This window comes from Populus nigra, chromosome 1 (genome assembly GCF_951802175.1).
Source record: "Populus nigra chromosome 1, ddPopNigr1.1, whole genome shotgun sequence".
NCBI classification, from domain to species: Eukaryota; Viridiplantae; Streptophyta; class Magnoliopsida; order Malpighiales; family Salicaceae; genus Populus; species Populus nigra.
The window spans coordinates 47,272,438-47,298,437 of record NC_084852.1 but is presented as its reverse complement, the minus strand read 5'-3'; the positions used below and the strand labels follow the sequence as shown (position 1 = coordinate 47,298,437).

Here is a 26,000-nt window from a genome sequence, read left to right as displayed (position 1 = left end):
ATTTACTCCTTTTTGCATCTTTCATCCAAAAGTGCCTTCAAAACATCAAACAAAGAATATCAAGGCATTTTATATATAAAACATAGGCAAAACACTAGTTAAATGTGGGTGAAACTATCGAATAATATGGTTGCATCAAATATTAGCAACAAAGATAACTTCTTCATTCTGACATGTTAGGATACTGGCATGCAAACCCGAACCCGACAAGAGAAAAGGTAAGGGACAAGATAAAATGAGAAATGACACACAAGAATTTACATGGTTCACCCAATTTGGCTATGTCCACAGGCAAGTATAGAAGGATTTTACCACGTAATGTGGGAATTACAACTTCTCTCTAACAATAGGAGAACAACTGAAATCTCTCTATTACTAGGAGAAAACACCTCACTTATTATCTCACAAATACCTCACAATTATATGGGATTACTTTCCCTCTCTCACTCTCCTCTTCTCTCTTATTTCTCTCCGTGTTGTGCAAAATAAGCTTGGATGCATTGCCTAATTATAGGCAAGCATCCAAGCAAAGGACAAAGGGGCAAGGCAAGTGCACCAATTCGGTGCCTACAATTTTTGACTAAGGTGTAAAGAATGGCTTCACCTTCTCCTACCATTGTTGACTTAGGTGGTTGGCTTCACATGACAGCCCTCCTTAACTCTAGCATCAAGAATATTATCAGACAGTCTATTGTCTTCCATCAACATAATAAAATGCATGGCTAAACTTCTAGTTTCTGTCTGGCTTACAGAAAATATCGGTTTTTGTCCACTTATGAGCTCAACCAGAACCACTCCGAAGCTATAAACATTACTCTTTTCTGTAAATTGACTAGACTGGAAGTGCTCGGGATCTAAATAGCCAAAGATACCTTGCACGAGAGTGGTCAAGTGAGTTTGATCGATGGATATTGATCTTGAAGATCCAAAATCAGATACTTTCGCTCTATATTTCTCATCTAGAAGTATGTTTATAGACTTGATGTCACGGTGATAAATCAGGTACCTTGCACGAGAGTGGTCAAAATCACCCGTAATTGATGTCGAAGCTGCATCCCAGTCATTGCTTGCATCTTTTTGTAATATTAGCAACAAAGATAACTTCTTCGTTTTGATAGCACCCCTTAACTCTAACATCAAGAATATCAAAGAGTTTATTAATATCTTTCATCAACGTAATAAAATGAATGGCTAAACTTCTACTTTCTGTTGGATTTGCAGAAAATAGAAAGATCTCGCTGTGATGTTTCTAATGCAACCGAAAGAGGCCGCATGCATCGATAGTGTCACGGCCTCATCATGCATGCTCATCTTTTCCAATCCTTATATTTTTTTTAAAAAAATTGATCTCTCGACCCTTAATTTTTTACACCAACATTTTTTTTTTGCAAAACAGAGTATCAAATGTTTGTTAGAATTTTCGAGGAAACATCTCTGATTTTAACTCATTATTTATACTTATTCAATCACATCATCATTTTTTTCATAGTACTAATCGTAACTCAAATTACAATTTTATATTTTCCATTACTAACTTGTATACATAATCTTTTAAATTGCAAACTCTCAATCAATTTCTGAACTTAATTACATCATTAAAACACCAATATTTACACAATTACTTTTTCCAATTCCTTACTTCCATGAAAATTTAATTAATCAAGAATCATAATCATGATTAAATATAATTTCATCATCATACTATTGCATCACACCATCTTTATATCCTCAGAACCTAAACAATTTAGCCAAAATTCCACATTTACACAGTTCCAATATATTGCAGCAATAACCAACTGCCTCGCAATCCCCATCACAACATTCCATATCGACCCAAGCATTCCCAGTATCATTTTAAAATATCAAAATCACATAATTTAATCAAGTTTTTACATTCTCCTAGAATCCCTACCATGGCCCGCCACTTAGGGTCCCAAATTTGAAAAATTTAATTTTTAATATCTTTAATTTAATCATTAACTATGTTATCTAACCCAAAATTAACCACTAACTAAACACAAACACACCAAAACCCTAAATTTCTAAATTTGGGGGTTTTCATAAAAATTAACAAAAGAAAGTGCATTTAAAATAATAAAAACATCTTACCACAATCAATCAACCCAATTTATTAAGCACTTTGCAAGACATCCCAAGAATCTCTCTCTCTCTCTCTGTATTTTTTTTCTATGCTCCCAACCTCCCAAACCCTCATTTTCTCAATCAATTTTTTATACCAATTACCCACTCATATACACTCTTTAATGCCAATTTGGTGAAAGAAAACAAGAAATTTCAAGAACTCTCTCTCTCTCCTCCCCTCCCAAACTGCAAACAACCATCCCCCCTAAAAAAAACCCCTCTTCTCAACACAAGTAATATTTCTTTAAGTTTTGTGGTCACAACATCTGTGTTCTGATTTATTGTGGATTTTATCATTTTCTGTAAGTAAATCTATCTTTTTTAATTTTAACATTTAAATGTAATTTGAAATGTCAATTTTATTATTTTTTTAGTATATGTATTTTGTTAGTGTATGTACATGTTTATTGTTATTTCTCAAACAAACTTGTAGTATGAATGTATAATTTTGTACTTGTTCTGGTTTGTTTTAGATTTTGTAAAATTGTATTTAGTTGTAAATTGTTGAAACTTTGTTGAATTACCGAATTACATGTGTTGTGGTGAAATAATTAATAGCTTGTTTAACGGGTCCATTTTATTTTTTATCAATGCTATTGCGGAGTTGTAATTTCCATAAATTTATATGTATAAATTTGTATGGACGTTGATAATTGATAATGAATATTTATGAGAAGTTGTAATTAGCTTGTTGGATAATCTCGAAGTAAACCAATACTTTTGCAAATTTATTTACCTAACATAGTTAATTAATACATGTTGTCATTGTAATTTTATAGAGGTTCGATAGAAGTCATGGATGATCGTTCATGGATGTATCGACATTCGCCCCAAGAATTGCGGAGGATGGATTATTGTAACGGGGTTGAGGGTTTTATTAATTTCGCAACATCTATTCCCATAAATTTTACTGGAGGCGGTATTAGATGTCCATGCAGGAAGTGTGAAAATAAAAAGTATCTGCATCCAGATGTTGTAATGATGCATCTTCTACACAAAGGGTTCATGGAGAATTACCTGTGTTAGAATGCACACAGAGAAGTATTTGTTCGTAATAAGAGCATGGGAGAAAGGGTGGTTGGGTCACCTTCTAGTGCTAACAACGTGCAGGGAGTTGCAAATTACAACAGGAATCCTTACATGAATATGGTTATGGATGCAATGAGAATGAATCAAGGTAATGTTAGTCAATGTCCAATCATAGAAGAAGAACCTAATGCAGATGCAACTAGGTTTTTTGATCTGTTGAAAGATTCTGACGAACCATTATGGGATGGTTGCACGAACCATAGTAAATTATCGGTCGTAGCACAGGTGTTCACCATCAAGTCAGATCACGGGTTGAGTGAAGCCGGTTATGACAAAACTATCGAATGGGCAAAAAGCATTTTACCTGAAGGGAAGAGGCTGAAATAGAACTTCTATGTTGCAAAGTCAATGATGAAACCCCTCTGTTTAGGATACCAGAAAATTGACATGTGCCCTTACTTCTGCTTGTTATACTACCTTGAAAATGCTGAGCTTACCGAGTGCACGATATGTGGCCATTCCCATTACAAACCCAAAACTGGCAGGGGAAAGACTCTCATGGGATATAAAAAACTTAGATACTTCCCAATCACACCTACACTACAGAGGTTATTCATGTCACCAAGGACTGCTGAGCACATGACATGGCACCAATCACATGATGCGATTGATGGAGTGATGGTGATCCTTCCAACGACGAAGCATGGAAACACTTTAATAGTGTGCATCCTTATGGATGCCATTAGCCATAGCTAATCTTGTAATTTATTTCCTGGCATTCCTATCACGGATGCCATTAGCCGTAGCTAATCTTGTAATTCATTTCCCAGCATTCCTATCACGGATGCCATTAGCCGAAGCTAATCTTATAAATACGCTAGACTTTATTTACATTGAACATGGTATTTATTGTAAATGCATTCACCAGAAGAATTTTAAATTGTATAAGTGCAAATAGAAGGGAAAATCACTCACCTGCTCCTCTTGTCTCGTGACCTCCCCTAACAGAAGATCCAATCCTGGTCGCATCACAAGGAAGTTTTTGGTTATGATTCCTTCAAGCAGATTATTATAGAGAATCCATATTCATTCATTACACATATGTTACTTTCTATGTATGTTCATTTCCTCATAATAACATACATACATATATTATGTATATTTTTGGAGTGAGTATCTCAACGTGCAAGTGTTCGCATGACTCAGTTCTTTTATATTCTTACATATAGTATTCACGTGAAAGTCTAACTATTACTGTCTAACCGTTATTGTCTAGACATTGAAATGTTACTATCTAACTGTTACTGTCTAGACATTGAACTGTTACTGTCCAGATATTGAATTGTTACTGTCTGAACACTCATCAGAGTTTTAACTATATCTAGATTCTAGAACTCTATTTTAAGTGAGATTGATCTCGTTGGAAAACTAAGACATGAGGCTACAAGTTCTCTAAAGGAAGGAGAACCCAGTTCTTCCTCCAAGATAGTCAAAATTGCTCATCAACTAATCAATCCTACTGACCTACAAAATCAGTCATGACTCAATATCGGTTGGTGACCCATAACTGGAGTGCTAGAGCTCCAAATTGAGCAAAACCAGTTTCCTTGGTTAGCTAACATCCAAAACTACAATTTCTATGAAGGAACCCGATCCTAATTCCCTCATCCTCCTACCAGAAATCTCATTGAAAGTCAGGAGACAAGTCTGTCCAGATTCGTCATCCCCTTCCCTTCACACAATACTTTCACAAACTATATTTTATGGGTAAATTATTTTGGTTTCACGCCCCACATCACATACCACACATGACAATAAATACTTTTTTCCCCAATTCATGTCTAAGAACCCTAACTTATAATTCAATATCAAGGCGTCAATTCATTATCGAATTTGAAATGAACTTTAAGATCATGTTTAGAACACCTTACCCGGTACGAATTAAGATTTTGATCTTCAACCAATTAAAGATTTTCAACTCCCTCCTTTCTTTTCTAATGACAGTTGGCCCTCCTTTTTCTCTTCTTGTTCAATTTTCTTGTTAATCCCTTGCTCACAAGGGTTTAGTGTTTCTTGAAATTTTAGTGTTTCTCTCTTGATTTTGCAAGAATGGATACAAAACTCTCTATTTTCTTTTCTTATGGTTGCTGCAGATTTTTGGTGAGGAGAAGAGTATTTATACTCTATAATTTCCCTTATTTGCATTTAGGCCCCATTTCCTTTAAGTGTATTATTCTCTTCAATTAAATCCAACCCTCAACATTACCGGGTTTATTTATAATGTCTCGAATTATTTCGCTCGAAAATTTATATTAAAAAATTTTTGAATTCCTGTTTTTATTTAACCATATGCATGAATTTCTTCACTTCTATTTCTCATGTAGTTAGTTTGCAATTTAAGCAACTTTAATTATATTATTTTTTCTGGGGTTTATATTATCCCCTCCTAATAGAAATTTCATCCTCAAAATTTGAGTGATGTACCTGAGTTTATAAACTAGTCGGGGAATTTTCGTCTCATTTCTGATTCTCTCTCCCATATTTCTTCCTCGATTTGTGAGCTTCACCATAAGACTCTGATGATGGGAACTTTCTTATTACAAAGTTCTCACCATAAGACTCTGATGATGGGAACTTTCTTATTACAAAGTTCTTTCTCGCCCCAATCGAGTATCTTTATCGATCTTACCTCAAGTGTTAAGTCTTCTTTTACCTTCATTGGCACTTGAGGTAACACTCTCGCAGGGTCTACATCAACTTTTCGCAGCAAAGAAACATGGAATACATTGTAAACCTTGGCCAATTATGAGGGCAAGTTTATTTTATATGTTACAGGTCCGATACGTTTTCGGATTTCAAATGGTCCAATGAACCTCGGAGCTATAGCCCTAGAGCGGGTCTGACCATTTCCTGACTTCCCACTGATATCCTGCTGAGAGCTAGTTGATGTCCCCCCTTTCCTTTTGAATTGAAGGAACTGTTCGCCTCTACCTTTCTTTGGAAGCGGTGGCCTGCCTAAAAATTCCATATCCTTTCGTTTTCCTACACCCCCGTGACTCTGTTGACCTTCTTCCATACAAGCCCAAGGCTTGTGCTGATTCACTCAGTTCCCTTACTGTCTTGAATTGTAAAGCAATCAACCCCTACTTCAATTCTTGTTTGAAGCCATCCCTTAAATTTTCTATCATGTGTTGTTCTGATGGGACATAATGTGGTGCGAATAGTGAGAGGTCATGAAATCGTCTCTCGTACTCGAGTACTGACATTCCCTCCTGTCTCAATGCTAGGAATTCCTGTTCCTTCATCTTTCGATGATATTTGGAGTAATATTGATTCTCAAACTCTATTTTGAAATCATCCCAGGATAGGGTTTTTATAGCCCTTCTCAACTGAATTGTCTCCCACCAAGTCATAGCACCGTCTGATAGTAATTGTGTAGCACAATCTACCCGCAAATCATGTGGTATCTTAATTTGAATCATTGTTTTCTTCACCTTTCTAATCCACCTTCCCACCACTTCAGCATCTTGTTCACCTGAGTAGGGTTCACAACCCATTTCTCTCATACTTTTCACCAAACGAACTAGATGTACCACATCATTAGTAGTTGTAGCTGCTTCTGAAATGCTTTGTATGATGGGTGTAAGTGGGGGTGCTGGCATAGGAGTGGCAGCATTAGCCATACTTTCCATAACTGTTTTGACTAGCTGGGCCAGGAGCATCGGATCAACATAAGAAATAGATGGCCTTGCAAGTGTAGTCTAATAGGGCTCCTCTACTCGTTCCCGTGGGGCTGACACGGTCGACCGGACATCCCTAGTTTGCCTTGGTGTTTGTCTAACTTGAGGCCCCGTCGATTCTTCATGCCCTGCTTGAGTCGATACTACTGGTGAATGTGAAGTAGAATCTTGTAGAGGATAGATCTATTCTAATCTCTTGGCGGGTACGTACCATCCTGCAATAAATTAATGAACAATAACAACCTCTTAATTATTCCCAGAATCCATACCAGGGCTCTGATACCAACTGTAACAGTCTCGACTATATGATTTGAGCAATGCTAAATAATCCCAACATATGCTCTTAATTTGAGGGTAATTTTTTTTGTTTTTGAAATCTACCAAAATTTCGGCAAAGTTTCGTTTGTATTTAGGACATTCCAAATTATCAACTACTATTAATATTCTCAATCAATCCATCATCACATGGTTCCATAATTCCGAACCTTATTTCAATCATCAATATTTCAACACCTCATACAGTCCACACAACATATATATTTTTAGGATATATATATATATATATATATATATATATATATCCTAAAAATAAATTTAATATTAACATAGCCCACATATCATGTTATACAATTTAAAATAAAGAATAAGTGCTCTTGAACATATGCAAAGAAAGTATTTAAAACATAATAAGTGTTCTTGAACATTTCAAAAGGGTTAATTACAAGATAATTAATGTACTTACATGCTAAGCTAGACTTTTATAATTACATCAAGGTTTACACGAAAGCACACTCCATAAACACATTAATTTTATTATGCTTAAGTTAAATATTTACATAGGCTTGACAAAGTGGAGTCCCAAACTAATGATCTCTCTAGATATTGGATGAATCTGTTACATAAATGAATATACCATTATGTTGATAAAAGAAATTTAATAAAAGAAATATATATATATATATATTTCTTTTGTTTGTAAATCATCTAAACCCAATTAACACTTGTATCGCCCCGGCAAATTCACACATTTTGTCATCCCCGAACACCAATTTACCTTGGGAATTTTGCACTCATCGATATCTGATTCAAGAAATCCAATGAGTGAGTATATTCATGTGATTGCCTTGTGATTGGAGCCATCCAAAAGTAGAATGATATTGCATGGTGAATTTATGCTTCAACTCTATTCTAAAGCTTCAATATAAAATGTTGCAAAAGCTTAACTTTCTCATTGATAAAACACTCGTATAAATACAAATCAGAAGTGTTTGAAAAACCTACAAACTAGGAAAGTTACAACTGAATCCTATAATTTATGAGTTACAGCTACAGCAAACAACGTTTAAATATATTTGAATAAATGAAGTGATAAGGGAGAGCAAGCAGATGATAAGGAAGCAGCAGATGATAAGGAGGCAGCTAATTATCTTTGTTACATCTCTATTATGCCCCCTTAAGATGGAGCGCAGGAGAGAATTCCAATCTTGTGTTTAAGCTGAAGAAAACGTTGGCGTGGAAGGGGCTTGGTGAGAGCATCCGTAAGTTGATCTTCAGAGGAGACGTGCGCCACACGAAGAACGCCACATTGAACTTGATCCCTGATAAAATGAAAATCTATGGAAACATGCTTCATACAAGAATGAAATATTGGATTTGAATAGAGCTGAGTGGCACCGATATTATCACAGTAAATAACAAGACATGAGGGAAGCGAAATGCCGAGATCAGTTAAGAGATAACAAATAAAATAAATTCAGCTGCTGTATTGGCAACGGAACGATACTCTGCCTCTGTGGAAGACCTAGCAACTGTTCGTTGCTTTTTAGATCACCATGAAATTGGATTCTGACCAAGATAAACAACGTAAGCACTGGTGGAGCAAAAAGTGTCTTTGTCCCCTGCCCAATCTGCGTTCGAAAATGCTTGTAAACTAAGAGAAGTGTCAGAAAAGGCATGTAAACTGATTGTGGAGTCTTTGTAGAGTTGTAAGCCATCATCAATGGTGCCAACAAGATAACGTAGTAGCCGTTTGACAAAGGACCAATGGTCAGTTGTAGGGCAGTGCATATATTGAGACAATTTGTTGACAGCAAAAGCAATGTCTGGTTGAGTGATAAGCAGATACTGTAGACTGCCAACAACCTTGCGATACTTAGTGGGATTAGAAAGCAAGGAACCTGAAGTGAGATTGAGAGTGGGACTAATCGGTAGGGGGGTGAGTACAACTTTCGCGTCTTGCATCTTGGTTTGAATGAGAAGGTCTGTGATATATCTTCTTTGTGAGAGTATCAAACCATGTTGGTTTGGGATCACTTCTACGCCCAGAAAGTAAGTGAGGAGACCAAGTTCTTTGATAGAGAAGCGTTGAGCAAGAATAGCAATGAAGTGATTAACTTTGGTTTCATGGTCTCCTGTAAGAATCAAATCGTCAACATAAACAAGAAGATACATTGTGTAGCCATCAGCATGAAATATAAAGAGTGATGTATCAGCATAGGAATTGCGAAAACCAAACTGCAGGAGAAAAGTCTTTAGCTCCTGATACCACGCCCTAGGGGCTTGTTTCAAGCCATAAATGGCTTTGTTTAGTTTGCAGACATAAGAGGGGTGATCAATGTCAACAAATCCTGGTGGTTGAGACATGTATACATTTTCTGATAGATGGCCTTGAAGAAAGGCATTGTTTACATCAAGTTGCCGCAAGGTCCAACCACGGCTCACTACAATACTAAGAACAATCCGAATAGTGGTTGGCTTTACAACAGGACTAAATGTGTCGTGGTAGTCAATTCCAGGATGTTGGTGGAATCCTTTGGCAACCAAGCGTGCCTTGAACCTGTCAACAGAACCATCAGATTTTCGTTTAGTACGAAACACCCACTTACACCCAACCAAATTGTAACTGCTAGCTGGTGGAACTAGAGCCTAGGTGCCATTCCTGACTAAAGCATCATATTCCTCAGACATGGCCTGACGCCATTTATGATCTTTGAGGGCTTGGGTGAAGGTTGTCGGTTCATGATGATGACAGTTGGTTAGGAGAGATGGAACCAATGATTGCATTTAAAATTAATTGATCCTGTCGAATCCAAAGAATGTGAGCAGGATTGGAGTTGGTTGTTTCATTCAGGATGAGAGTGGCTGAGGGACATGGCTTAGAGCCATCTATATATCCTAAGAGGTCATAGCCAATAAAAAGAGTTTGGAATTGTAGTTTCCATGACAAATAGTTTGAGGAGGTGAGTTTGAGAGGGGTTTGAGCAGCAACATTAATACTAATAAGGGTGTTATGAGAGTCACTTGTGTTTTGAATAGAAGGAGAAGCCATGGCCGTTGATGAAGTTTAAGAGAGGGGGAGGCGGAAAGAAAAATGAAATTTGTTCCCTCTAATTAAGCTCTGATACCATAAAATGTTGCAAAAGCTTAACTTTCTCATTGATAAAACACTTGTATAAATACAAATCAGAAGTGTTTGAAAACCTACAAACTAGGAAAGTTACAACTGAATCCTATAATTTATGAGTTACAGCTACAACAAACAACGTTTAAATATATTTGAATAAATGAAGTGATAAGGGAGAGCCAGCAGATGATAAGGAAGCAGCAGATGATAAGAAGGCAGCTAATTATCTTTGTTACATCTCTATTACAGTACTCCATTATTTTTTCTTTAAAAAAATAGATTAAATCACATTAAGCGTGTTCGAATCATACCAGTGCATCCATCAGGAAGATACGGATTGCCATCATAGCCCGGGAAGCACCTACAAGTAGTTGAATTGGAATATGTTACTGTACTCAAACCCCACGTTGTCAAACCCCGCCTGCAATACTCTGCATCAGAATTCTTTACACCTTCAGGGATGTCAGTATCATAATACATATCCCAATCCAGGATTACTGGAACATATTGCATATCTTGCACCACCTCGGGACTTGATATATTGTTCCGGAACCATTCTTCCTCTACTATAAAAGCTACCTTGCATTGATTCCTGCCTTGATCATTAATAGGGTGCTCTGGGGTCCCAAAACTCGCGTTGAGCACCTGGAGACTCGAGGGAATTGTGGTCTGGCAGCAATTGTTACCAGAACAGTAACTATTTTCTTTACCTTCTGTACTAGAACCGCAAGTTGACGTGCACCCAACAATTTCGGGCTCAATTCGGTTCAATAAAGCACGATTGTTGCAGCCCATTGCGGTGAAGATATTTGAGGAAGAGAAGGCGAAAGGACCTTCCAGTCATATTAATGGCTAAGTTGGCACCTCTACCAGAACAGCCGGAGGAAATTATTGGACTGTTTACTCGAACCCTACTGTCCCGTAATGAAATCTCCAAGACCTCCATGTTGATGCTGCTTAACCGAAATTCTTTATCATGGAGAAACTTAACCGAAATTTCCAATGTGAAATCTCAAACTTAAGTTATTGAACTGAGTGTTTCTGTGTGGACCCTAATCCTCATATTTTTCTCTCCTCCTTTATTATAGCAGAAGTTGACATCGAACGACATTCTTCTTTGACAAAATTAATTTAAAAACTATTGACTTGCAAAATCAGCATACCCTCATGATAAAGCATATTACATGTTTATATGTTTAATTCACATCAAAATAGTAACAAGGGAAAAGAAAAACGGAGACACACGTGTGTTTTACAGCGATTCAGCAAACTTTATTTTTATTATACAATAACAACGGGAAATTAAAATGCAATCATCTAATCCCATTGACAAGTCTTCTTAAATCACCATGTTTTTAATATTTATCAGTGGTTCACCATGAGATGATGTATCCCAGTCATTGCTTGCATCATTTATGACGTTTTTTTTTCTTCATATATATTTTACAGTTTTGTTGAATATTTGGCTCTTTTTGAGACATTCCAATTATCCTCTCGAATTCTATGTGACTTCTCTCATTCAAGGTTGACTTTTCCCATTCAAATTCAAGCATCTTTTTGCAATATCAGCAACAAAGATAACTTCGTATCTGTTTAATTTGTTCTCTCTAGTTTAGTACCCTTTTATAGTTCTGAAATTTAAAAAAGAGATAAAAGAAATGAAATGAAATTTAATTTATTAACACGTCGCTAAGATAGTGTTTGGTGCTATCTCAAAACAGAAAAAGATGGACATGGTTGGGCTGGGATAGAAGAGACATGTTTCATGTCGTTCTTGTATTAGTCTCAATCGAGATTCTCTTTCTATCACAAAAATCCAGCCACTCTCTTAAATCAGGGATCAAGAACTAAGAAAAATAAAGTTTAGGATAGTTGAGATGCCGATCAGTTTGAACAGATTTAATTTTAAGTGAAAACTAACGCTCAACAAGTGTTTGAAAACGTTGAAAAATAAAAAACACATCAGATTTGACAATAAGCGGATAATACCAATATGTTTGGTATGCGCATCGACAAATATAACAAAGTAACAGAAGTCATCAGAAGAAAATATAGGGGCAGGACCCCAAACATCACTAAATATTAAATCAAGTGGGTAGAAATTTTGTGACTCACAGATCGCAATGACAAACATGACGACTTGCCTAAAGGACAAGTTTAACACTGAATAAAAGAACGTCTAGAAGTACATACAATTTTTGTAAAATCCCAACAAATTATAATTAAAATTTAAGAGGATTGAGTGGGAATTCTATCGAGTCAAATATAATCACAAGACATAGAAATAAATATATGGATGAGAATTGGGCAAATAATTCTACAATATAAGATTTTACTAGAAAATTGTTGAAATATATTAATAGTTTAGTTATGATACATTATATAAAAACACTAGAAAATGTATTAAAGGTCAACCAAACAAACAAGACCTAAACATTCTAATGAGAGTATAAATACAAACGAGAAAAAAACATTATTCTTCCTTCCTCATAAATGCCGCCAGCCAGAACAGAAACCTAAGCCAGGCTCTTTAATTTTTTTTTTCCACCAAAACACCACGCATGACCTCTAATAGAGAGTTTCAAGGGTGGGTGTGAGGGAAAGTGGAAAGAAAACCCAACATTTGAGACATAGGAAGAGAGTGAGATGGCTGGAAGGTAGAAGGAGGAGGAGAATCACAAGAAAAATCAAAGGAATGGAGGGGAAGAAGAAGTGCTGAGAAACACCTAACTCAAGCTCTATTTTGCTTGGTAAGTTAAATTTCATGGGTCAATTTGTATTCTCGGTAGAAATTAGAGGAAAATATGAAAAGCCCCCAAACATGACTATCTTAGGGTTTGTACGGAAAAAATTATGGTCATATTATGAGCTGAAATGAGGTTTGGTTGAGTTGATGAAGTGTGTCTTGTTAAAGGAGGTGAGGTGACTATGACGTAAAGAAACTTTATTGCTTGAACAAATATGTTGTATTAGATAAATTGTACATAGTGTTAACGTGAATAAGATAAATTACATATATTTGTTTTTACCTAATTTTTGACCAATTTTTTTGATAAAATTTTTGAAAATAAAAAAATAACAAAAACAACGAAAATCCAAAAAATATGTTTTTTTAATGTATTTGCATCATTTTTAGCATTTTCAGCATCGTTTCAAAAGAATTTAATTTTTAAAGGTCTTTTAAACGCGTTCGGCTTTTAACGCGTTATTTTTAAAATCACTGATTTTCCTCATTCGAGTCAATGTTGATAAGAAAAAAATACAAAAAAATAAAAAAATCAAATTTTACAAAAAAAGAAAGAAGTTTAGGGACCAAGTTTGGAAACCTAGCAATATGTTTACCTATAAATACAAGTCTTTACAACACACACAAGGGGGGCAATTTTGCACAACTGAAAGGAACCGCCTCCCCTCTCTTTTAGCAAAAAATTAGAGAGAACCAGGGACGACCACAAGCCTCCCTTTCCTAGTTCACAAAGGTTGGCCGCCCCCCTCCCTTTGAAACCAAACCAGGACCTTTTCTCTTCCTCATCGCCATTTTCCAGCACCCGAAGACCAGCCCCTTCCTCTCCTCCCGCTGACCCAGACACGTGAACAGCCTCCACACACTGCCTCTTCTCCATTTCCACTCTCCATTGTCCTTCCTTTACACCCTGAACCAGCCATCACCAGGGGCCCCCATTTCCCTCCTAAACGAGTCGCCATCCCAACACCATTTCCTCCATTTACCCACATTCGTCCGTCCTCTCTCTCTCTCAGTCATCTCCTCCTTCTCCCTCTCTTAGCCATCACCAGACCTCACATCTCCCAAAACCAGTCAAACCTCTCATAATAGATCTTCCCTCATCTACACCGACCGGCTTCCACCAAAGGCTCTAGTCGACACCAACCCAAGACCAGCCCGAACACAGCGGCACCCACAGACCCAAATCTGTCCACTGTCTTCCTCCAGCTCCTCCCCCACAGACACCGTCCCCTTCCTCAACTGCTAGATCCGCCGCTTAAAGAAGAAGGAAAGAACAACAAACCAGACCCGAGAATGGATCTGGACAAAAAGAAAACTTAAAATCAACTGTTGTTTGTGTATTTGTTCCCTTGTTGCAGGTGGTGGTGACCCTCACCAACAGTGTAAGAAGACAGAGAAGAAGAAGACGTTCTTGATCCACCGGTTTTGTTTCCTTCATCAGCGACGGCGCGTGAACCCACACGCCGCCAGTGGCGGTGGCGCGTGGAGCAACGCACCGCTACTGTTCCTGCAACCTCTGGGGGTTGCCCGACACTGTTCTGAATTTTTAGGGGTTTACTTTGTAAATTTCAATTTGTTTAATGTACTGATTGCTTTATTTTAAATTTTTTATTTGTAAACATGTAATGGATGCGTGCTTAAACATAGTAAAAGAGAGAGTATTTGAGTAGGTGTCTTTGTCACTTTTATTGTTATGTATGGTTTTTTTTTATCATCAAACTAAAAAGATAAAAAAAGAAAGGAGAATTAAATGTTGCAATTTGCATTGAATTTGGTTTATATTTCAAAAAAATATATCAAAAAATATTTTGTTTTCTTTTGATATTCAAGATTATGATCTTATACGTAAGATTTATTCTTAATATTTTTTTAAAAAAATTTGTTGTTTGTTTGGCTTTTGTGTTGACGTTAGATTTTCTTTACCTGATAAGATAAGGATTTCCTTATCGAGGAGAACTTTTTTAAAAAATTTTATAGACTGTTAGCAAGATAATTTGCAAAATTTTTAAATTGCATCAAGCCACATAGATACCTAGGGGTGTGCTAGCTTACCTCAGGTAGGGTGTGTTAGGGGTGCTAATACCTTCCCTAGCCATAACTAGTCCCTTACCCGTGAATCTCTAACAAATACCAGTACATCTAGGTTTCCTAGTAACCCTGAATCGAATACTAGGTGGTGACTCCCAAGAACTCAAACTAAGCAAAAGAAACAAAAATCGCCAACCGACGCCGCGCGAGTGACGTGCAACAGAATGGCGACTCCACTAGGGAAGGTACTGTTTCTAACAATATTGGACTAAGCTTTGTGTATTTGATGTATTTATGTTTTTGCATTTTTGTCTTTTTTTATTTTTGTTTTATCCATGCATTTTGTAGAATTGTCTCATGCATCACATTTTTTTATTTTTGAAAGCACACACAAGCTTCTAGGTTAGGTGGGGAACTAGAGATCTACCCTATGAATATTGGTTAGGGTTCAGATGTGTGAAACACCCAACTCATATCTGAGTGCCTGCTTGGTAATGGTGGGTATACGTGCCTTAACCATTTCTTGTAACGCCCCTATACTGTCTTTACAAAGATCATCACTAGGCAGATATGAGACCCTTTTAAGACCAGATAGAAAACCTACCCATGTTCACATAATGAATAGAACCTGTCCTTAAGTTGTATGTGCTATCGTTAATTGCATTAGAGCAAACCCTTATTGAAACATCTTGAACTCAAGACTTGTGGGTGACACAATGACCGTCACTCAGAAAATTTTCATTGTAGAGTTTGGGCAAGAATCAAGATTCTGGTTTCATCATACAAGAGTTACGACCATATATCACCCCTCGAAAGGCGAGTTCATCATATAGATTACATGCTCATACATTTGTCATGCATCCACCAGGATGAAAAGTAGGTTCCCTCACCCGAGGTCTTCTATACTGGACTGAGAAAAGTTGGAAAATAAAGAATAGGGTCCGATAAGGCTCTTTGTCAAAAGGAAATTGAGAGCATCAAATGTGAAGTAGCTAAACTCGATCGGCTTGAACAAGTGTTGAACTTCAAGAGTGGAAAGGGAATGTCTGCATAGCCTCTTGTGGAAGCACTATCATTCCATGTCCCTTACAAGGAAAAATAACGAACTCTTTTTCTCAGCACTCTACCAGTAGTGGCCAAAACATTGAAGTGGCACTGCCTCTCCTCAGTCATGAACAACAACAGCAACGTCTTCAATAATCAACAAAAGACAATCTCCTTTTTGGTTCAACTGCACTATTAATTGTTCACCGACTCCACATCTTTCAATAGCACCCAATAGCTATCAGCCTTTCACGCCATGAGCAGAGGCCTTCTTTCTAGCCATATCTGCTGTGAACTCCATTCCAGTCCAGCAACACAGGATGTTGGTCTGAAAAACATGACTTTTCATTAAAGTTTAACATAGCAGAGATCTCTCAAAAGAGATCTGTTTGTGGCTATGCTAGTGGGGAATACATGAGGGGATGCGGTAGTTTCAGATCATCTATAATTTTCTCCCATCAGTGTTAGCTTGAAAATGCAAAAGTAGGGAGAATAGACTTACTTGAACTGAAAAAACATGAAGAAGACTGAAACTTCAATAGAGCAGAACTCCCTCTACAAGTGTCTGCTTGCTGCATTGTTAGTGAGGAATCGAAGAGGAGATAGATGAGCTTTTGATTCATCAGGTTCTCCTCCAATAGAGACAGCGTGATTCCACACGTCGATAATGGCGATGCTGCATGTTTCTGTGCGCTGCCAAAATTACCTAGCTGGTGGAAGGTTTCTAACAATCCTCAAACAACCACAACAACCTTGGAAGATTGACATGATGTTGTGAGGATTGCTGGAAAAAAAATTGAACAAGCTATGAGGAGATGAAAGATTGAAGGATCTACCATGGATTCCAGAACAGTGATGAGAGTTGAATTAGAAGATGCCTCTCAATTGAGAAACCTCAGTTATTTTTCCTAGTCAGGTCTTGCCATAATATCAACTACTCAAATGTCTTTGCCAAGATTGACATCACTCTACCACCCGAGTTTGCCGACTAGCATCTATTAGATTCTAGACTTGTTGCCCCGACTTCGATAAATTTCATGCAACCACCGTGGTATAATTCAGACGAGATGTGAATATCATGGTGGGTTCCTCAGCCATTTCAATTGAACAGTTGCAAGAATTTCAAGAATTGAGACTGGATGATGGTGAGCAAGAAGCGAGTTGAGTTTGTGAAAAATGATGTCATCAATCATATTGTCACCAGAACATCCTTGGCAAAGCACAAATATTGCCAGAAAAGATGATCCAAGAATGGTGCTGAATTGTCAATTATTTTGTTGTGGATTTTTGCCATTTTGCATTTTGTTTTGGGGTCACATCTCATCCTTGAATGAAACATGTCTTTCCTTTGTCTTCCTTTTGTTTTGAAATCAAGAGATGCTTCTTTCAAAGGGTATTTTGATGAAATATTTTGATCAAACTCCAACATGCAAAATTAAGGCTAGTCAATCCTAAAAGATTAAAAGTGTTTTGATTGCAGAAATGACTCGATATTTGTTAAAATGACAAGATAAACAATATGAGGTGACCAGACAAATTTTGAACTCACATTTGAAATTGAACCACACACCATGTAGCTAAATTTTAGCAGTATATATTGACATGTAGTGGATTCAGTAGTTATGGACTCGTGAATCATGATTCTTACAAGTCCAAATCATTACACTGGACGAGATCAAAATTTATCGGTTCTAACTGACCTTGCTTGAAATGAGAAAAGGCCATCTTTGTTCATCCCTTCACTTTCTAAAGATTATATCCCTTGGGGTCCCCATTTGAGCCTGATAGAATATTTCTTTCAAAAAACCCTGACCGAGATCACACCCCACACTAGGGGCAAATATAAGACAATGTTAGAATCAATGGATAAGGGGAAGGCTAAGAACAAAAGTCCAACAATTAAGAGAGGGCTAAAAGAAAGAAACCATAGACTAGGGGCATGTGAGAAAACTTTAAGGAAGGCTATAAGAAAAAAAGAAAGAAAGAAAAAAGAGTGGAAATTGCCAACACTTAAAGGCAAGTCAAAGATTAAGGAAGGAGAACGCCTATCAAGTCTAGAAAGAGCAAAAGAGGTTTCAATTAAGAAAAGACACAGTATACACAAAAAGTCAATACTAGGAAAAAATACCGAGTTACAAACATTGTCTTTTGGTATCAATGATAAAGCCTCTAATGATTAGATTGGTTATTCATCAAGGAAGAAGTTGGATTTGCTTTATGACCCATGTTAAGATAATTCTGATCTTTGAGGATAACAAGGTTATATGTCACTGTCTCTACAAAGACAACAAGAGAAAGAGAATTGATGAATAGTTGATGTTGATCCTAAGTCTTTGAAACTCTCAAACATCTTTTGGAGCTTATGAATTTCCCTTTCTTTCATAGCCATGAACCATAGCCTGCATTATGTGCTTTTAAAAGCCCTTTTCGATCAAGTAAGCAATCTAAACCGATAAATGACGCTCTCAAAATTGGAAGAGTTTTTTATAAGGGTCATGACTTCATGAATTAAGCTACTGGTTATTATGCATGTTGATAAAATAAATGCTAAGAAAAGAAACAACCTTTTTTGATAAAGCCTAAACATCTTGTTTTTGAAATTCACAAAAATGTCACCTCATCACAGACAATAAAAAAAGATATACCCAAAATTAGAGTTTAAAATGGATACAAAGAACCATAAAAAAAAAGGCCATTTTAATCTTGCAACGTGTCAATTTCTGTTTTCAAAATACAAGACAATCAAAGGATTACATATTTTGAATGACATGTGTTGAGTCTTTGACCAAAAAGCTTGATTTTTAAAAGATCTTTTCCAAAACTGATATCTCTCTGATTTCATTTCAACAATTAGACTTGAATAAATATGACCTTTGAATATGAGATTTGATTCCAGAACAAGAAATATTGTCGAACAAAGAAGAACATCGGTTGAGTCTGCAAAATCCTTGACATGAAATGACATCAACTCTTCTCAACATTCCTTGAAAAGTTAAGACACCGTGGGGCAATACAATGGACTCTAAGAAGGGAAAAAAACAGTATTCAGCTCAGCTGGGGGGCAAAGAAAGATGATTAAATGAAGAATCGGTGAATGGAGGACAATGTGGTTCAAAGAAAGATAATCAATGAACAAGCACGTTCAGATCATACCGGGGGCAATATTGTTCAAAAACATTCCATGATCTAGTGAACTCCAGCAGTAATTGAAAACAGCGTTGCACTTGAGGGAAAACTTCATATCTTCATCTTGGGGGTTACCCTTTGAAACATGGCTATGACAGATGCTATCGCATGGTTACATTTGAATGAATGTTAGAAAGATGCACACCACCAAAACTGACTGTGGGCCATCTGTTTTGGAGCTCAAAGGCGCACTTCATCACATGAATATGGGTGATAAAATGAGCATCATTGATGATGCCAATGCATTTCATTTCATAATTTGATTCGACAAGATGAGAGAAATCTATGGAGAAGAACATTAACGATGAGCCTTGCACTACAAGCTATGAGATGCATGTTTGGATGACTAGATAGTATCCAAGAAGACTGGTGATAACATATACTTGAAGAGTATTGTTTCAACTTGAGGCAAGTTCATGACTGATTGACAATCTTGATGGGTGTTGGCACGATACGCACAATCAATGAGAGAACAATTCTCAGGATAATCCAGAAGATGAATGATCGGTTAAGCTCATTCATGATAAATTAAGCAACACCACACTTGGGGGCACACTTATGCTTGATAAACAACGAGAGGAGTAATCATCACGGATAGCCCAGGATAGGCACGACACTTATAGCTGAGTGGATGGCTAGCACACGGATAAGCCGGTAAATCAGAAGGACAAAGAAGGCTTTGGAATGCAAACAAAGGCACCTTATGACGATCGAACATCAAAGAAGGGGGATCTATATTCTAAATCAGGCAAGAATGATGCATGTAATCTAACCTCAAAACATTGCACAATTTTTTTTGAATTGTTACAGGAAAAATCCTCAATGAGGTCCAGCAAGATTGTGGAAAAAGAAAGAAGCATTATGTTGATGATAACAAAGAATCAGTTTTGATCATGGAATAAAAAGAAGATGAGAGGAACCTTACCATTAGGAAAATCTCAAAGAAATGAAAAGATCAACCTTGCAATCGGGAAACCCCGAGTTTTCAAACCCTGCGATCGGGAATTATCAAGAAGCACCAAGTTTTCCAGCCCTTCTCCTGTCATCCCTTCAGGACTTCACCAGGTAAGTCCTATTTTTTTCACACTTGTCACTTCACATTCTTTTCACTTGGGTAGGTCACCCATCACAATGAGACCATCATTTTTTTCTGGGTAGGTCACCCATCACAATGAGACCATACTTTATATTTTTCCATCTGGGTAGGTTACCCATTACAATGAGACCACACTTCATATTCTTTCCATCTGGGTAGGTCACTCGTTACAATGAGACCGCACTTCACATTCTTTTCATCTCGGTAGGTCACCCATTACAATGAGACCACACTTCACATTTTTTTCATCTGGATAGGTTACCCGTTACCATGAGACCGCACTTCACATTTTTCCATCTGGGTAGGCCACCTATTACAATGAGACCGCTTTTTACATATATTTTTTTTTGTTTTGGTTAAAGGAGGTCGCCAGATGGGATCTTAGGTAGCTTTGGTTAAAGGGAATCGCCGATGGGATTTCAGGTTAACCTAGCTACACATGTTTTTTTGGTTTTGGTTAAAGGAGGTCGCTAGATGAGATCTCAAGTAGCTTTGGTTAAAGGGAATTGCCGGATGAGATTTCAGGTTGACCGAGCTACACACATTCTTTGGTTTCGGTTAAAGGAGGTCGCCAGATGGGATCTCAAGTAGCTTTGGTTAAAGGGAATCACCGGATGGGATTTCAGGTTAACCGAGCTACACACATTCTTTGGTTTTGGTTAAAGGAGGTCGCCAAAAGGGATACCAGGTAGCTTTGGTTAAAGGGAATCGCCGGATGGGATTTCAAGTTGACGGAGCTACACACATTCTTTGGTTTTGGTTAAAGGAGGTCGCCAGAAGGGATATCAGGTAGCTTTGGTTAAAGGGAATCGCCGGATGGGATTTCAGGTTAACGGAGCTACACACATTCTTTGGTTTTGGTTAAAGGAGGTCGCCAGAAGGGATACCAGGTAGCTTTGGTTAAAGGGAATCGTCGGATGGGATTTCAGGTTGACGGAGCTACACACATTCTTTGGTTTTGGTTAAAGGAGGTTGCCAGAAGGGATATCAGGTAGCTTTGGTTAAAGGGAATCGCCAGATGGGATTTCAGGTTGACTGAGCTACACACATTCTTTGGTTTTGATAAAAAGAGGTCACTAGATGGGATCTCATGTAGCTTTGGTTAAAGGGAATCGCCAGATGAGATTTCAGGTTGACCGAGCTACACACATTCTTTGGTTTTGGTTAAAGGAGATTGCTAGAAGGGATCTCAGGTAGCTTTGGTTAAAGGGAATTGCTAGATGGGATTTCAGGTTGACGGAGCTACACACATTCTTTGGTTTTGGTTAAAGGAGGTTGCCAGAAGGGATATCAGGTAGCTTTGGTTAAAGGGAATCGCCAGATGGGATTTCAGGTTGACTGAGCTACACACATTCTTTGGTTTTGATAAAAAGAGGTCGCTAGATGGGATCTCATGTAGCTTTGGTTAAAGGGAATCGCCAGATGAGATTTCAGGTTGACCGAGCTACACACATTCTTTGGTTTTGGTTAAAGGAGATTGCTAGAAGGGATCTCAGGTAGCTTTGGTTAAAGGGAATTGCTAGATGGGATTTCAGGTTGACGGAGCTACACACATTCTTTGGTTTTGGTTAAAAAAGGTCGCCAGATAAGATCTCAAGTGGCTTTGGTTAAAGAGAATCGTCAGATGAGATTTCAGGTTGACCGAGCTCACACTTGTACCACCCCGGTACATTCACACATTTTGTCATCCCCGAACACCAATTTCCCTTGGGAATTTTGCACTCATCGATATCTGATTCAGGAAATCCAATGAGCTATTGCCTTGTGATTGGAGCCATTCAAAAGTCGAGCTTTTGACTACTGTTTAAGCTTCAGTACTCCATTATTATTATTTTTTAATTAAAAATCACATTAAGCGTGTTCGAATCATACCCGTGCATCCATCAGGAAGATACGGATTGCCATCATAGCCCAGGTTGCACCTACAATTAGTTGAATTGGAATACAAAGTTACTGTCCTCAAACCCCAACTACCAGAAACTAATTTTACAGGGGGGCTGCAATACTTTGCATCAGAATTCTCCACACGGATGTCATCACTATACACAAACCAATCCAGGATTACTGGGACATGCTGCATATCTTGCACCGCCTCGGGACTTTTTATGTTGTCCAGGGACAATTCTCCGTCTACTATAAAAGCTACCTTGCATTGATCCTTGATCATTAGGGTCCTCTGTGGTCCCCAAACTCGCGTTGAACATCTGGAGATTCGAGGGAATTGAGGTCCGGCAGCAATTGTTACCAGAACAGTAACAATTTTCTTTACCTTCTGTACTAAAACTAGTCAAATTATTAGCACCGCAAGTTGACGTCGTGCACCCGACAATTTCTGGCTGAATTTCGGTCAATAAAGCATGATTGTTGCAGCCCATTGCGGCGAACCTGTTTGAGGAAGAGAAGGCGAAAGGACTTCCAGTCATATTAATGGCTAAGTTGGCACCTCTACCAGAACAGCCGGAGGAAATTATTGGACTGTTTACTCGAACCACACTGTCCTCTAATGAAATCCCCAAGACCTCCATGTTGATTCTGCTTAAGAAAGCCCTGCTGGGAGAATCCGCAGTTGTTTCGTTGCAATCAACTGAGAACCAGTCATTCATGTAACAACCTGTTCCTATTCCAAATGGAAAAGGGATGCTAATGTTTCCACAAGTGTCTTTACAATTAGGCTTCGCCATAATTAGTGCTGATACAGTTGCTATTTCACGGACTAGAAATAGCAGGAAAAAATTTAGAGAGACACTACGAGGAATCATGCCTTCCCTTCTATTGCAGATTTAGATGCTGCTGGAGATCAATAATGGAAGGAGAGAGAGAGCGGGGGGAAAGATCTTTCGTTGCTCCCTATATTTGTGAGAAAAAAAAAACAATTGAGACAGAGAAGACTGCCTTAAAAGAGTAAACACAATGGAAAGTTCTCAAATCATTTGAAGCAAATTGAATGAAAAGTTCTCTCTCAATCTATCTATATATATAATATGGTGGCCTTCCATATTTTTAATTCGAGTATTCGTAGGATTTGGAGTGAGGATGTTTCTATCCAACTTCCAAGCTTCGATTAATAATGTATAAATTCCACAAGACTATAAATTAAGATTCTCAAATTGACTGATGGTGACTTTCGTCTAACCAATTTAAAGACGAGTAGTCTAAAACTAAAGAAAATAGCGTGTAGACGACGATGATATGAATAAAACAGGGGACCGAGTGTTTCCAACGTGAAATCTCAAACTAAAGTTATGGGACCGAGTGTTTCTGTGTGGAGACCCTAATCCTCATATTTTTCTCTCCTCCTTTGTTACACCAGAAGTTGACCTGGAACGACATTATTCTGTGACAAATTAATTTAAAAACTATTGACATGCAAAATCAGCATAATTTACACCCACATGATAAAGCATATTACATGTTTATATGTTTAATTCAGCATAATTTACTCCCATTCAAGGTCGACTTTTCCCATTCAAATTCAAGCATCTTTTTGCAATATCAGCAACAAAGATAACTTCTTCGTTTTGATAGCACTCCTTAACTCTAACATCAAGAATATCAGAGCGTTTATTATCTTCCATCAACATAATCAAATGCATGGCTAGACTTCTACTTTCTGTTAAGGACTTGCTGAAGGTAGTGACGTTTCTAATGCGGCCGAAAGAGGCCATATGCATCGCTAGAGCGTCACGGGCTCATCCTGCACGCGCTGCCAAGTTACCCCGCCCATCTTTCCCGGTCCTTGATTTTCTTTCACGGTCCATCAAATTATAGAGAAACATGTTGGGAAGAATATGATATTTTTCTAAACAATCTGATATTCAATAATTTGATGGAAAACAATAACACAATGATTGTTTATATAAAGGCAAAAACTGACCAAACCGAAGAATCCAAACTAAGTAGAAAAAGTAATTAAAATTCTAAATAAACTAGGAAAAATAAATAAAATACAAAAACATCATCAATCACGCAAGGACTTGTAAAATGAGGAATTCTTTCTATATATCTTTGTAAGAAGTCTTCTCTATACGGAGTCTCTTCCAACCAACACAAAAGTGCAGTTTGCACATTAAAAGTTTCCTTCTCAATCAACGCATAACACACGCACACTTGTATATTTTGCATGCATATCAATCACGCAAGGACTTTCCATTCAAACAAATAATTTATCTAATTTAACAAAATTCTAGCAGAGTCTGCCAGTACAGGATCTCTATCCAAAATTTTATTCTACACCAGTACCTGTATACACAATGACAAGAACGCAAACCGTATTTTAATTTTAATTTAATTTAAAGCAGAATTCATAATATTGCATGAGATTGGTAACATCCCCTTGTCCAGGTTTATTTTAATTTATTTTTTTTAATTTTAATTCTTTAACATTTAGTTGATTATGCTTTGAATTTTTTTTTATGAATTTATCCAAGTCTCATTATTTGAGTATGGCAAGTTAGCACAAGTTGACTAGAAATATTTTTTTGTTTATTTTTTATTGATTTTTTTCAATTTAATCATTCAATATTGGGTTGATTGAGAATTTTACCTCATAATTTTCTTTTTATAGGGTTATCATAGTCTCATGACCTGAGTCATGGAATAGCCGAGTTGCCTTGATTTTTTTTTGTTCTTTTTTAATTTTTTTCTTCTTCAATTTCATCCTTCAATATTAGGTTAATTGAGAATTAGGCTTTATAATATATTTCGGTTTGTTTTTTATAAGGTTATCCCGGTCTCATGACTTGGGTCACGAGTTTGGTCTGTTAACTTGGGTTGACTCATGTGGTTTTTTCGTGTCCTTTTTTTAATTGATTTTCTTTTAATTTTGTCCTTCAATATTGAGTTGATTGAGAATTGAACATTATAATTTGTTTCAATTGATTGTTTTTCAATTTCATCTTTCAATATGAGTTTGGTTGAGAATTGAGTTTGATAATTTTTTTATTTGTTTTCTATAAAGTTATTAAGGTCTCATAATTTAGGTTGAAGATTTGGTAGATTAATCTGATTTGATCTGAGTAAATTGGAGTCGATTCGAGTAAATTCAGGTAAATCTCAATATTTAAAAAAAGATATCGTCTTGATTTTTTTAGTCAAACTATATTTTTTACCGGTTGTTCGAGTTGTATTTGGACCTGTAAAGTTGACTATGTCACATTGGGTCAACCTTCACCTAACATTTTTTTTTTCTAGAAAACATGTTGACAACATCTGAATATTTTTTTTATGTTCAATAAAAATTTGATACGATCTGCAATGTAGCGCGGACAATTATCCAAAAAAACTAGAATAATTACTAATTTATTCTTTTACTTGTTACAACTTGAAAGTATTAATGATTAACCTATGCATCAAGTTTAATTACATGACATAAAGTAGTAATTACAAAATTCTATCTAATAACGAAAGCTATGAAATCCCAACAACAAGATCAATGTTATGGTGGCGGGTAAGAAGAACTTGCAATACATAGTAATACAAACAATGAATAAGAGCAGTTGAATATTCTTTACCCTAAAACTGTTTTAGGTACAAACATAGTTACCATAATTTCATTTCATTTTAATTATTTATTTTCAACTATAACTC

The 26,000-nt window shown here is 37.0% G+C and overlaps 1 pseudogene; it reads right to left on the bottom strand.

Moving 5' to 3' along the window:
- Nucleotides 1-23,332, bottom strand: part of LOC133682484 (wall-associated receptor kinase-like 22) — a 42,966-nt pseudogene extending 19,634 nt beyond the window's left edge.
- Between the last annotated feature and the right edge of the window lie 2,668 nt (nucleotides 23,333-26,000).